The sequence below is a fragment of the Sorex fumeus genome, unplaced genomic scaffold, assembly GCF_029834395.1.
Source record: "Sorex fumeus unplaced genomic scaffold, SorFum_2.1 ptg000028l, whole genome shotgun sequence".
NCBI lineage: Eukaryota > Metazoa > Chordata > Mammalia > Eulipotyphla > Soricidae > Sorex > Sorex fumeus.
In genome coordinates, this window is record NW_026606085.1 from 1,000,974 (window position 1) to 1,013,257 (window position 12,284).

Consider the following 12,284-nt stretch of genomic DNA (forward strand, 5'->3'; position numbering starts at 1 on the left):
AGAGGACAAAGGCTCCATAGTCTTTGACTTTATAGTGGTAAATTTAAACAGCATCTGAGTTTTCACATCTCTACTTTAAGTTTGGCACAATGAATTCATTTCTCTGAGAAGTGAGAGATACTGCCGTGTAACCCCATCAACAGCCATCCAGAGACTATAAAACCAAACTCCCAGAAGATAACAAGGCAGAGTCTCCTGCCCTTGGGCCTGGCTGTCCTCACCGGGGTCCTTTGGAGGAGGGTGGGTTGAGTCCCTCTCCACCCTGAGCAGAGCCCTGACAGAGCTGAAGACCTCTGGGACCCAGCCAAAGTCATGCTGAGATCACTCTCCACATGCTTGAACGAGGTTCCGGCAGAGGAACCCAGGTGTGTAGGACCGGGTCTGAGATCGCCAAGCCTGCTTGGTTTGGGACTGGGCCTCAGTAGCTAGATAGTTACACCCACCAACTGCCGTATAACCCCATCAAAGGCCATCCAGAGACTATAAAACCAAACTCGTAGAAGAGAATAAGACCTCTTATTCTCTAGTTCTCACTCTCAGAGAACCCGGGAGGCTACTGAGAGTATCATACCCGCCTATATGCCTGAGTAGGAACACCTGTGAAGATGTTTAGAGGCTGCCCAAAAGCCTCCATACGTTTCAGAGAGCTCAGCAAGCTACTGAGAGTATCCCGCCTGCACAGCAGAGCCTGATAAGCTACCCATGGCATACTCGATATGTCAAAAACAGTAGCAATGAGTTGTCCTCTTTCCCCTGACCCTGAAGGAGCCCCAATATGTCATCGGGCTGCACTTGCAAGTGACAGGGACAAATGGAGATGTTACTGGATCCCCTCAGCGATTTGAAGAACAACGGGGTGATAGTGATAGTGATAGACTTTGAGCAGAGAATTGTATGAACAAACTCTCCACATCTCTTATCAGAGAAATGCAAATTAAAACAATAATGAGCAAACCTCATACCAGGGAAAAGGACACACATCACAAAGAACCAAAACATTCTGTGTTGGCATAGATGTGGGGGAAATGCAATTCTTATTCTCTGCTGGTGAGAGTATCAATGGGATAGACCTCTTTGAAAAAAATCTTGGATACTTCCCAAAATATTTAGAATTGAACTTTCATCACTTGATCACTTGACATCCCATTACTCATCGATTTGCTCGAGCAGGCGCCAGAAACATTTTCATTCATCCTGTCACCTGCTAGTGTAGCCCAATGACATCTGCTCGCTCCAGGAACACTTATCACTTAATCACTGAACTTCCCATTAGTCGTTGATTTGCTCGAACGGGCGCCAGTAATGTCTCCATTTGTCCCTGTCGCGTGCTAGTGTAGCCCAATGGCATCTGTTTGCTCCGGGAATATGAAGGGCCTCAAACCGATCATTCATGGTCTTGACGAAGTAGTCTGACCATCTGGAAGGTGGGCGGCCACGCGGTCTTTTAACATACCATGGAATCCAGTCGGTAACAGCTCTAGTCCAGCGGTCGTCTTTAAATCTCATTACGTGACCAGCCCATCTGATTTTCGACACCTTTGCAAATGAGACAGCGTCCCTGATTCTTGATCATCGACGGATGTCAGAATTCCGGATTCTTTCTCTCATTTGAGTGAAACGTGATATTCCAAGCATAGCTCTTTCTATTCTTCTTTGGGAGACCTGAATAGCGTTCTCATCTTGTTTGCGTAGGGCCCAGGTCTCTGAGGCATATGTTAATGCAGGAAGAACAGTGGAATCAAAGAGATGTGCCCGGAGCCGGAGGTTCTTCGTCCTCTTAGCTATTTCTTCGACGTTCTTGAAGGCATTCCAAGCCGCTCTCTTTTTTCTGCGCACCTCGGGTGCCAGGTCATTTGTCATGTTGACCTCTCGACCTAGGTACACATCGCTGTTGCATTCGGAGATGGTTGTTCCATTGAGAGCGAATGGGGCGTCAGGAACAAGGCTGTTTCTCATAAACATTGTCTTCGTAAGATTCAGCTGTAGTCCTACCTTTCCACATTCATGGTCAAAGTCGGCCAGCATTTGTGCCGCTTGGCTGATGTTTGGTGTTATTAAAACAATGTCATCAGCAAAGCTGAGGTGGTGTCTTTGCCGACCATCTATCTTCACTCCCATTCCTTCCCATTCCAGACATCGCATGATGTTCTCGAGGGTGGCACTGAAGAGTTTCAGTGAAATGGTATCACCCTGCCGCACCCCTCTCTTGACATCAACGATCACTTCTTTGTAGAATGGTGAGATCCTGGTAGTGAATCCGCAATACAGCTCACGGAGGATCCTGATGTATTGGGCTTGAATGCCCTGATTGGCTAGGGCTTCAATGACCGCTTCCGTCTTAACAGAATCAAAGGCCAGGAACACAAAGAGCTTCAAATAATTCATTAAGGGTCTTGAAGAAGAAGTCTGACCATCTCGTAGGTGGGCGGCGACACACTCTTTTGACGACCTGTGAAACCAGTTAGTAACAGCTTTAGTTCAGTGGTAGTCTTCAAATCGAATTACGTGTCCAGCCCATCTAATTTTTGATGTCTTGGAAAACAAGACTGCATCCCTGATTCTCGATCGTCAATGGAGGTTGGAACTCCGGATTTCTTCTCTCACTTGACTGAAGCGTGATACTCCAAGCATAGCTCTTTCAATTCTTCTTTGGGAGACCCGAATAGTGTTCTCATCCTGTTTTGGTAGGGCCCAGGTCTAGAGGAGTATGTTAATGCAAAAAGAACTGTGGAGTCGAAAAGATGTGCCTGGAGCCATAGATAGTTCATCCTCTTAGATATTTTTCGAGGCTCTTGAAGGCATTCCACACTGCTTTCTATCTCCTGCGCAGCTCAAGTGACAGGTCATTTCTCAAGTTGAGTTCTTGACCTAGGTACACATGACTGCTGCATTCGGAGATATTTGTTCCGTTGAGAGCAAATGGAAGGTCAGGAACTAGTTCATTTTTTAACACCAACCATTAGCCAAGCAGCACAAATGCTGGCCAACTTGGACTGTGAGTGTGGAAAGGTAGGTCTGCAGCTGAATCTCACGAAGACGATGTTCATGAAAAACGGTCTAGTTCCTGACCTTCTATATAATCCAGAAATTCCACTGTTTGTGTCAACCCCAAAGGATCCAAAACACTAATTTGGAAATATATTTGCAAGCCTATATTCACGGCTTGCAGGACCAGCCACCACCATGCTGAGAGACCACTTTCCGCACACCTGAAGGTACCGGCAGAGACACAAAGGCAAGCGGGACCCGGGGCCGAGATCTCCAAGCCTACTAGGATCAGGGCTGAGCATCCTCCACCCAGATTCTCCAAATTCCAGTAGGCAGGGGTCACACGCACCAACTGGCCCCCTGGCGCCATGTAATCCCATCAACGTCGAAGACTCAGAGACTATAAAAACCAGCTCCCGGACATCTTATTATGACATCTTATTATCTCATTCCTACTTTGGACAAACTGGCAGGCTACCAAATGTAGCCTGCCCACACGGCAGAGTCTGGAAAACTCCCTTTGGCGTACCCAATATGCCAAATACCAGTAACAATGATGGATCTCATTCTCCTAAAGAGCCTTGAATATAATCTCAGGGTTAGGATGAAGCAGACGTTACTTGCGCCTGCTTGAGGTAATCGACAAATAACAGGATGATTTGTGATCTGATTTGTGATATTTACTGCATCACAATATTGCATTCACAATAGCCAACTATGAAACAACCAGAGTGTCTGAGAACAGACAACTGTATGAAATTACAGTACATCTATAAATGGAATACTATGCAGCCACCAGGAAAAATAAAATCATGAAACTCACTTATAAATGGATAGGCATGGAGATTTCAGGCTGAGTGAAATCAGTCAGAAAGAAAGGGATGACATATAATAATTGCACTCTTCCATAGGATTTATACTTTTCTAAGAGATTAATATTCAGTGCCAAGAAACACAGGTTGGAAACTTGCTTCAAGTGTTTTTGGGGTGAAGGACAGAGAAGGACCATTATGACAGGAATAGTTAGATATGGTAAAGGTAAAAGGTAAAGTCCCTCCCGTTGATCGTCGATTTGCTCGAGCGGGCCCAGTAACGTCTCCATTGGAGACTTTGTTGTTACTGTGTTTGGCATATCGAATACTCTCGGTAGCTTGCCGGGCTCGCTGAGAGGGGCGAAGGAATCGAACTCGGGTCGGCCATGTTGGCCATTTGTAAGGCGAACACCCTACCGCTGTGATATCGCTCCAACCCAGTTAGATATGATCACTTTAGATAAGATCTGAGTGTTGAAAGTAGGAAAAGGCACACACTTGAGAACCCATCAGTGTCTGTGTTGTAATCCATAGACCAGAGAGAATGAGCGAGAGAGAGAATGAGAGAGAGAGAGAGAGAGAGAGAGAGAGAGAGAGAGAGAGAACCCATTTAGGATCCTTAGAAATCAATAAAAGAAAATGATAGCTCATATGATGATGACCAGATTCTGTATTTGGACTGTTCTTCCTGTCACAATTCTGTGCCATCTCTGTCTCTCTCTCTCTCTCTCTCCTTTTCTCTCTCTTTCCCCTCTCTCTCACCCTCCTTGAATTTCTGTAAGTTTATTTAGATAATACTACTTTACTTACCTCTCCATCTCCCTTTTCCTACTATTTCACAGAGAAACAGAAAGTAAATATCTGAGTTTCACTTGTTCAGGTTTTCACGTGTGCTGGGTGGAAAGAAGTTTCCAGACTTCTAGCATGTCTGACCAGAAATCGGAAATCAAGGAATTTTCCATTTGGAGAAGTCCATGTTCTCTCATGAACATGGTTCTCTCTTTCTCTCCCCTTGCATTTCTCTAAGTAAATTTCTTTAAATAATTCTATTATGTATCACTGAAAATACAGAGTTCAAGTCATATGTGAATAAACAATTATTAATTTTATCCTATTCATCTTTTTACTTATACTTTTTCCACGATTACTACTATGTAATAAAGTCATTGGCAGCTGTGTTAGACTCATGCCTTGTTTTTAAATTTTTTTCATTAAGTTAGCAAATTTAGCATAATTTTTGTTTATATTAAAGTCTTTATTTAAAGCTTTCAATCCTCTTTTAATTTGAACTGTTTTTTCTATTTTTATTTGAGTAAATAATTTATTGTATCCCTGAGTTACCAGAGATTGGGGAAGCAGGCAGAGGATCTCTGTTCTGGGTCCTGTTGAGTCCAGAGTCCAAAGTCACAAAGTTCCTCATTATCTGGGTTTCCTGGGACTTCATTCTTGCATGCGGCTCAGCTTGAGTGTCCGGAAAGCGGCCTGGAGCACGGTGTTGGTTGGGGAGTGGAGGTCAAGTGACTCAGGGATCACACCCATAAGTCACACCCTGCTGGTACCAGATAATCTTCTCAGTGGCCACCCTTCAGAACTCACGGACACTCGTCCCAGACAGGAGTATAAAAGAAGGCTCCCAGAACCATGCCACTGTACTTTGCGTCAGGCTGGGGGTGGGTGAGAGCCCTCCCCACTCCAAAGGACCCAGTTCTGGCAGCCAACTTCCAATGCCCAACCACCACTGCCATGCTCCAGGCCGATTTTCGAAGTGGCCATGCAACACATTATAAGACACTTCCTACTCATTTATGCCTCTCAAAGAGTCTAGCAAGCTATCAAGATTATCCCTCCCTCATGGGCAGAGCCTGGCAAGCTCCTCGTGGTGTATATATGCCAAATACAGTAACGAAAATAGGTCTCATTCCTCTGACACTAAAAGAGCCTCCAATCATTGGGACAAGTCGAGCAAGAAGAGGCTGCTAAAATCTCAGGGCTGGGAGGAATAGAGATGTTACTGGCACCCTCTCGTAATACGACAACCAACGAGATGACAGTGATAAAGTGATTTATTTTATCACTTTCATATAATCTCAGCAAAGAACACTCAGTGTCACGTTTTAAGTTATCACTTGAACATTTGACTTCCCGTTAATCATCGATTTGCTCCAGCGGGCGCCAGTAATGTCGCCATTTGTCCCTGTCACTTGCTAGTGCAGCCCAATGGTGTCTGTTCGCTCAAGGAACACGAAGAGCCTCAAACCGATCGTTCATGATCTTGATGAAGAAGTCTGACCATCTGGTAGGCGGGCGGCCACGCGGTCTTTTGACATCCCGTGGAATCCAGTCGTTAACAGCTCTATTCCAGAGGTTGTCTTTAAATCTCATTACGTGACCAGCCCATCTGATTTTTGACACCTTGGCAAATGAGAGAGCATCCCTGATTCTTGGTCATCGACGGAGATCGGAACTCTGGATTCTTTCTCTCATTTGAGTGAAACGTGATATTCCAAGCATAGCTCTTTCAGTTCCTCTTTGGGAGACCCGGATAGCATTCTCATCCTGTTTTCCTAGTGCCCAGGTCTCTGAGGCGTATGGTAATGCAGGAAGAACAGTGGAATCAAAGAGATGTGCCCAGAGCCAGAGGTTCTTCATCCTCTTAGCTATTTCTTCGACGTTCTTGTAGGCGTTCCAAGCCGCTCTCTTCCTCCTGCGTAGCTCGGGTGCCAGGTCATTTGTCATGTTGACTTCTCGACCTAGGTACACATAGCTGTTGCTTTCGGAGATGGTCGTTCCATTGAGAGCGAATGGGGCATCAGGAACGAGGCTGTTTCTCATAAACATTGTCTTCTTAAGATTCAGCTGTAGTCCTACCTTTCCACACTCACAGTCAAAGTCGGCAAGCATTTGTGCTGCTTGGCTAATGTTTGGTGTTATTAAAACAATGTCATCAGCAAAGCAGAGGTGGTGTAGTTGCCAACCATCTATCTTTACTCCCATTCCTTCCCATTTCAGTCGTAGCATGATGTTTTAAGTTATATACATAATATATATTACATATATAAATATATAAAACTATTTGATTTGCCAATATTTTCCTAGGATGCATCCACCCCTGGGATTCCTGAGCACAGAGCCAGGAGTAAGCCCTCAGAACTTCAATGTGTGGCTTCAAACCCAAACAACAAGTCAAAAAAAAATATGACTCCTGAACAAGGCTTCTGAAGTGAAGTCCCAGGATTCAATCTTGTGTTAGAGATCCCAAGAGATTGAAGCAACTGAGAGAGCCCAGAGGCTCTCCCTGCAGGCTGGGGACTGGGCTTCAAGGGGCGCTAAGTCCCAAGAGCATAGACTTGCAGGCAAAAGGGGTATAAAGAAGGGAGAAATGGGTGCAGAGATGCAGAAATCTTTCTCCCTCTCCCTTTCTTCCTCTCCATTTCCCCCTCCCTCTCTCCCTCTCTCTCCCTCTCCCTCTTCCTCTCTCTCTCTCTCTCTCTCTCTCTCTCTCTATCTCCTCCCCTCTCCCCCCACCCTGTCCTTGTGTCCTTCCCTCCCTGCTCTCCCTTGGCCCCTGGAGCTTCTCTGAGGGACCGAGGTTTGGGTGCTGGGCACTGGGGCTCAGCTGAGGCGCCATCTCCCCCTGTGCTTTCCTCCTTTCCACCGACCCTTGGGATATATGTTTTCTATGTTTTCTCTGTGCCCTTCTGCCTGAATGGGGACTTCTGCTTTGCTCTAGCTTACCAGAAGGCACGAGAGCAGGGCCTGGGCCAACACCTCTTGTGACTGGCCGGCATCCCGGGTCAGGCCCCTTGTTCTCAGAACAAGGAAATAGTGTCTGTGGTCCCTGCAAATGTCTCCCTGCTCCACTTTCTTTTTTTCACCCTAGCTCTACTTCCCTTTTCCCAGATGGATGGGCCTAGCAGAATGGGCACTCGCAGTTCGACAGGACTAGGGGTGTGAGGTGCAGGTAATGTGCTCAGCATTAAAACCCCTCAACATCTGTGTGCCCACAAAGTGCCCTGGGAATTGTGTGGTAACTTATCCCCCTGCTCCGCAACCAGCTCCCTATTTTGAGTCTGGGGGAAGGGCGGCTGAGTGAGGTGCAGACTCAGGATCTCATCATTCCACTCCTGTCTGTCTCTGCCTGGGCTGGCTCTGTCCTCCACCAGGCTGGCCGGCCCTAAGCTCCTGTTTTGGCTCAGAGGTAGGGCCAATAATGGGGGCATGAGTGGATAGTCTCCATGGTTTACCCTTTCAGAGGAGGAGGCTTGGCTTATACTTTTGAGTGACAAACAGATGTGAACCGGTCAAAATTTTGGGGTATCCCAGGCCTATTATTGGGAGATCCTGGGCCCTATCAGGGAGCCAAGCCCTTGGGAAACATGAGGTGCAGAGAGTGTGGGACAGGGTGCAGGAACCCCTTTCCAGGAAGCCCCTCAGCTTCTTTCCTGCGTTATCTGTCTTGAGGTCCCAGTAATGTACAGAACTCTCTCTTTTCCTTTACCTGTCATGTCTGTTTCTGAAATAAGAAATATTTGTGGAACACCAGTAAGTAAGAAAGACATGTGTTGTTGGTTGGATCACCCGACGTTTTCAGATGACCTACTTACATACACAGTGTGGACAGATTAGAATAAACAAAATCATCTTCACTCTGGAAAACTGGACTGGTGAGACAGAAATGGAATTAATAAAAATTTTGGTAGATGAAATGAAAAACTCAGTTGGAACCCTTAATAGTGAAACAATAGCAGAAAGCAGAGTCAGTGACCTTGAGAATGAGAAGCAGGAAACCTCCAGGCAGCAACAAAACTTGGGAAAAGACATCAAAATGACTTTAGGGCAAATAAGTGGAAGGAGTATTTCAAGAGGAGCAGCATGAGAATCCTTGGGGTCAGAGAGGGATATGGAGGTAACTGCAATGAGGTAGTAATAGTTAAGGACATCATCACTGAAAAGTTCCCAGAGCTGGTGATCACAGATACACAGATTACAAAAGCCCAAAGGGTACCAGCTAAAAGAGACCCTAATCAAAAAACTCTGAGAAATATCCTAATCAAAAGGACCAGCACCATAAACAGAGAATGATACTGAAAGTATCAGGATCAAAGAAGGAAATTACATACAAAGAGTATCCTCAGACTTACAGCAGACCCATCATGACTCCTCTGGCTCCTAGGACTATGGGAGGATATCACTTAATCACTTAACTTCCCGTTAGTCGTCTATTTGCTCAAGCGGGCGCCAATAACGTCTCCATTTGTCCCTGTCGCGTGCTAGTGTAGCCCAATGGCAACTGTTCGCTCTGTAAACATGAAGAGCCTCAAGCAGATCCTTCAAGATCTTGAGGAAGAAGTCTGACCATCTGGTAGGTGGGCGGCCATGGGGTCTCTTGACATCCCGTGGAATCCAGTCCGTAAAAGCTCTAGTCCAGCAGTCGGCTTTAAATCTCATTACGTGACCAGCCCATCTGATTTTTGACACCTTGACAAATGAGACAGCGTCCCTGATTCTTGATCGTCGACGGATGTCGGAACTCTGGATTCTTTCTCTCATTTGAGTGAAACGTGATATTCCAAGCATAACTTTTTCTATTCTTCTTTGGGAGACCTGAATAGCGTTCTCATCCTGTTTGCGTAGGGCCCAGGTCTCTGAGGCATAGGTTAATGCAGGAAGAACAGTGGAATCAAAGAGATGTGCCCAGAGCCGGAGGTTCTTCATCCTCTTAGCTATTTCTTTGACGTTCTTGAAGGCGTTCAAAGCCGCTCTCTTCCTCCTGCGCAGCTCGGGTGCCAGGTCATTTGTCATGTTAACTTCTCGACCTAGGTACACATAGCTGTTGCATTCGGAGATGGTCGTTCCGTTGAGAGCAAATGGGGCATCCGGAACGAGGCTGTTTCTCATAAACATTGTCTTCGTAAGATTCACCTTTCCACACTCATCGTCAAAGGCGGCCAGCATTTGTGCCGCTTGGCTGATGTTTGGTGTTATTAAAACAATGTCATCAGCAAAGCTGAGGTGGTGTCTTTGCCGACCATCTATCTTCACTCCCATTCCATTCATTTACTACTGTTCAAGAAGGGAGACATCCATGACATTGGCAACTATCACCCAATCTGCCTATTGTCTATCATCTACAAGTTGTTCACTCGAGTCACCCTAAATAGGATTGGCAGAACACTAGATGAAGGTTAACCATGCTTGCAAGCCAGGTTCTGCGAAGGATTCAGCACCATTGAACATATTCACATGATAGCCAAGCTCACTGAGGTTTCTCAGGAGTTCAAGATGCCGCTCTGTCTAACGTTCATTGATTTAAAGAAGGCCTTTGATTCTATTGAGGCGGAAGCGGTCATTGAAGCCCTAGCCAATCAGGGCATTCAAGCCCAATACATCAAGATCCTCCTTGAGCTGTATTGCGGATTCACTACCAGGATCTCACCATTCTACAAAGAATTAATCATTGATGTCAAGAGAGGGGTTCGGCAGGGTGATACCATTTCACTGAAACTCTTCAGTGCCACCCTTGAGAACATCATGCGATGACTGGAATAGGAAGGAATGGGAGTGAAGATAGATGGGAAGAAATAGTGGGGGAAAAAACTTAACAAAATATAATATCACCAAGAATACCCAGTAGATTTTCATTCATAGTTAAAAGAAAGATATCCTAATTCATGGATAAACAACAGCTCAGAAAATTTAAGGTATCAAAAGCAATTTTGAAAGAAAATCTCAAAGACTTACAATAAGGCAAGACAAACACAATAATCTAAATTAAGATGGCACAAACCCCAAAGAAAATAGTCATTCTTTCCTTTTTTATTAAAATAATTTTAATAGTGAGACATCATGAGGTACAATTGCAGACTTACACATTTTTGTGCTTGGGTTTCAATTATACAATGATCAAATACTCATCCCTCCACCAGTGCCCATTTACCACCACCATGGATCACAGTATCCCTCCCACTCCCATCCCCCCATCCCACCCTGTCTTTGTGCAGCGCATTCCCCTCTGTTCTCTCTCTCCTTTTGGGTGTTGCGGTTTGCAAAAGAAACATTGAGTGGCAATTATGTTTGGTCTATAGTCTACTTTCAGCATGCTTCTCCCATCCTGGGAGGATCCTCCCAACACCTTTATTTGGTGTTCTCCTCTTTATCTGAGCTCCCTTTTCCCCTAGTATGTGTGGTTGGCCTCCAAGTCATGGATTAAAATTCCTGGTACTAATATCGGCCATCTTTGGGTGTTATTTTCCTATTTTGTTACTTTATGTTCCCCAGATGAATGCAATCTTTCTATGCCTATCCCTTTCTTTCTGAGTCATTTCGCTTAACATGATACTTTCCATGTAGTACCACTTGTATGTAAATTTCATGACATCGTCTTTTCTAACAGCTACATAGTACTCCATTGTGTAAATGTACCAAAGTTTTCTTTAACCAGTCATCTGTTCTCGGGCAATCAGGTTTTTTCCAGATTCTGGCAGACAATAGTCATTCTTAATGTCAATGTTCTAAATACAACAAGTGTCAGAGCAAACAGACTCAAAGCCAAAGATTGAAAACAATTCTTTAAGCAAAGAACATATTAAGGAAGCCTATACTAGTATTCAGTGGCTATGATTTCTGGCTGAGAAAGGTTACAAGAGACATCAAAGGTCATTTCTTAATAATGAAGATATATGTACATCAGAAGAAATTCACTCCTAAACATATATGCACCCAATGGTGACCATCAAAATACATAAAACAAGTTCTGATGCACTTAAAGGAAGACATAGGTAGCAATACAATAGTAAAGTTGGAGACTTCAAAGATGCTTTGTCACTACTTGATTGATCAACTAGACTAAAACCCATCAAGGGATGCGTGTTAGAATACTATATGACTGAAATCCAATCATGAACAGATTTGTAATGTTTTATCACAGTTATTCAATAAAAAAGTAAAAGTAAAAGTGCCTGCCATAGAGGCAGGCATTGATCTGGGAGAGGAGGGAAACCGGGGACATTGGTGGTGGGAAATGTACACTGGTGAATTTACGGTTGTTAGAACTTTATGACTGAAACCCTGTAATGATCAACTATGTAACTGTGTTTCTCACTGTGATTCAATTAAAAGAAAGGGGGCTCATGTAGGATGCAAAGTCAGTATCAGGACTTAAATCCAAAGTTCCTGAGAAGAAAATAACTTCCTGGCATAGAGGCCAGGTTAAGTTTGTCTGAAGACATTGGTGTATGGAAGTGGATACTAGTAAATAGATTGTTCTTGGAACATATAAGCATGACATTTAATCATGAACAGCGTTGCAACTCATGGTAATTCACCCACAAAAATAAAACCAAAAAATTTTAGTGTACATTTTCTGCTACCAAATAATTATCTTAGTCCTCTGGTGCTCCATGGAATTAGGGGTAAACTTATTGATCCCGGTACACTTATAGGATTTCATTCATGTGTGCGGAGTGGGGAGGGCCACATTTGTCT